Genomic DNA, 3534 nt, shown 5'->3' on the forward strand with positions numbered 1-3534 from the left:
GGTTTCGGGGTTTCGGGATTTTAGGGGTTCGGGGTTCGGGTTTTCGGGGTTCGGGCGTTTCGGCGTTTCGGGGTTCTAGGTTTAGGGTTTAAGGTTTAGGGTTTAGGGGGTTTCGGGGTTTCGGAGTTTCAGGGTTTCAGGGTTTTGGGGTTTCAGGGTTTTGGGGGTTCGGGGTTTCGGGTTTCGGGTTTCGGGGTTTCGGTGTTCGGGTGTTTCGGGATTTTGGGGGTTCGGGGTTTCGGGGTTTTCGGGGTTCGGGGTTTCAGGTTCGGGGCTCGGGGCTTAGGGCTTAGGGCTTAGGGATTAGGGCTTAGGGCTTAGGGCTTAGGGATTTAGGGTTTTGGAAAATGGTTTTTCTAGATTTTCAAGGCTAAGTTAAAAAGAGAGCATTTTTGAAATTTTTTCTCAATGGAACACTTTACTCTTCTTTTCTTCATTATTTTTCCCAACCTCTTTAACTTTTGAACCTTGTCTTCTGTTTTTCTCAATCTCTTTTTGTTTTTTTGATTTGTAAAGAGATATGAGTTTTTATTTCTTTTAAGAAGCTAAGTCCACCAAGTGTAACGATTTCTCCAAGTGTAACGATTTCTCCTTGCCAAACTTGATGTGATTGAGTTTGCAAAAAATTGCTTTACAACATCCAAAGAAAACATTTTCTTTGGTTGAGCATTTTTTTGCCAACCATATCTTTCCACCATATAAAGAAAACCTCCAAACTCATCCTCACTCAAGTTGATAATTTTTTCTAAAATGATAGCATTCTTGAGTGTGATTTCTTTGAATTTTTATTTAGCATCATTAGAGACAAACTTGGAGTTCTTGTCTTCCCTTGCAACTTCCTTTCCTCTCCTTGATGAACTCCTAAAATTCCTAAGAAAAGTCCACAATACACACAAACTCCAAAAAAGTTAGAACATAAAAATGTGCATGAGTATATAGCTATTTCATGAATTAAACATCTTACACATTTTCTTGAAGAAGATTTAAGTAACAAAAATGAAGATTTACAAAATAAAATAACTAAGAAGGATAATTTACATGATGAAGGTAAAAGAAAACTTTGAAACTTGAGAGAAATTTTTTTTATGTTGGAGATGAGTTTGCAAAATTGCCTTGGTGATTTGTGATTCAAGAATGGGTGTTTATATAGGGGTTGGAAGTCTCTGGTCAAGGATTTTCGGTCAAAAATCAAGAAAAAAATCCTCTTTTGAGGGATTTTTGGTCCCAAAGCACATGGCCTGGCGGACATGCGCTGAGCGCATGGTCCCCCACGCTGAGCGGTGGATCAGTGGTTCAGGCTTGACCGAGTAATGAGTCTTGATCATGACTTTGACTATGTTACGGGCCCCCTTTTGAAATTTCAGTATTGTGTACTTGGCCCATTAACGCATATTTGAAAAAAAAATTCTCTTGTTCTAAAAATTGTTTTCCGAGTTTGATCCCTATTTTTTTTTTCCTTTTTAACAAAAGAGAAAGAAGATAATACTTACAAAAAAATAGAATAAAGACAAAATGTAGAAAAGGAAATAACATTATATATCAAAATATATTGGGTTGCCTCCCAGCAAGCGCTTCTTTAATGTCATTAGTTTGACATCGATTACCAATTTTTTTTATTCCTTCTACTGCCCCGATAAGCCAGATTCACCCATCAGGATTGCATTACCATGTTCTCTAGGATTCACTTATGTATTAGCTGAAAATGTTGATTTCTGATTTTCAGCTAATTGTTTGGCTAGTTGCCCGATTTTAATCTCCATGTTCCTTAGATATGCATCAGTATTCTTCTGATTCGACATGGTCATTTGCATAAACTGGTTTAAAGTATCTTCCAGTTTCATGCTTTTATTGTAGGTGGAGTGTTGAAATTGATTATTCCGATTCCGAGGGTAGAAGGGTTGTTTCTGAGGAAGATCTTGCCTCCAAGGCTGATTTCTTTGATATTGATTATTACCCCTGTGAGGGTAATTATTTTGACAGTTCTACCTTGGAGGGTTTCCAACAAAATGCACTTCCTCATTTTGGCAGGTAATGGAATCATGGTCCTCATTACAATTGTCACACCGATAAATTTGCTTCTTTGAGTTTTCTCGTAACTGCTTTGGCAAATCATTGAGTTTTTGGGTCACCTCTTCCAATTGTTGTTGAAGCCATTTATGTTGGGCCAATACTGCATCAGTTGAGTTCAATTCAAGTATTCCACATTGCTTAGGTGGTGGCCTTCTTCGGTGTTGACTTTTATGATCATTTAATGCCATGGATTTGATAATATCAATTGCTTCTTGCGGAGGTTTAGCCATTAACTGTCCGCCTGCAGTTGTGTTCAGGATCCATTTATGTTGCTGTTGAAGTCCATTGACAAAGATATGGATCAGAGTTTGAACATCGAACCCATGGTTAGGGCATTTTCTGAGCATGGATTTGAATCTGTCCCATGCCTCGCATAGACTCTCCCCAGAAGGCTGGATGAAAATGGAGATAGCAGTTTTCAAGTCCATAAATTTTCCTTGCAGAAAATATCTTCTCATAAATTTTTCCTCCACCATATTCCAGTTGTTTTGAATATGTTGTGGAAGATCTAGGAACCATTCTTTGGCTTTTCCGATAAGTGTTAACGGAAATAGCCTTAGAAAAATGGTCTCCTCCTTAGACTCGTAGATCCCAGCAGTACCAACCAACTTATAGAATTTTGTGAGGTGGTTGTACGGATCTTCATAATCTAATCCAGAAAAAGGGTTGGCTTATATAAGTTGTACTAACCCAGTTTTCATTTCTGCTAGCCTTTGAGAGCCTGGGGGTCTCCCTATTCTTATCATATTCCTGGGGTTGAAGCTAACAAACCCACCAATACTGTTCTGATTTTCTGCCCTGGATTCATGATTTTCTGCCATTTCTGTTCTTTTTTCTTGGATAATAGTTCTTGCTTGATGTGCCCTTTTTTGTGCTTTTTTCTGCTTCTTGAGTGTTTTCTCTATTTCGGGATCAAGAGAAAATTCAAGTTGTTTGTTCCTGTTAATGCACAAGAAAAGGTGTTTCTGTCTATTTTCCAAGAAGAATTAGTAGATAAATAATATACATATTTAATAATTCACATCTTTGTACAAAGTCAAAATAATTTGTACAAAAGCAAAAATAAATTTATGCACAATTATTTGATGAATGACATATAAAGATGAAATGTTCTATTATTAAAGCAATTCCCCGGAAATGGTGCCAATTTGTTGAAAGATTTTATTGGAGAGGAGGTTTTCCCCTCTCAACAAACCGTCCCCGCAGTAGTGCCAATTTGTTGAAATCGGAAATTCCCTCAATTCGGTGTGTTTTCTTTTTATTTGATTAAGTAAGTGAACTCGGTTTTATTCTTTGTTCGCCATCTCGGCTTTGTTGAAATAAATTCCAATGCCAGTATAATGGTTTCAAGAATATTCCGGTATAATAGGGTTATGTCGAACCACAAGGACTTTCCTAAAAGAATGAATCATATGAACATGTTAATGCCCAAATAATGAGTTAAACATATTTTGGTTTTGATTT

This window comes from Lupinus angustifolius, unplaced genomic scaffold, assembly GCF_001865875.1.
Source record: "Lupinus angustifolius cultivar Tanjil unplaced genomic scaffold, LupAngTanjil_v1.0 Scaffold_466, whole genome shotgun sequence".
Lineage (NCBI taxonomy): Eukaryota > Viridiplantae > Streptophyta > Magnoliopsida > Fabales > Fabaceae > Lupinus > Lupinus angustifolius.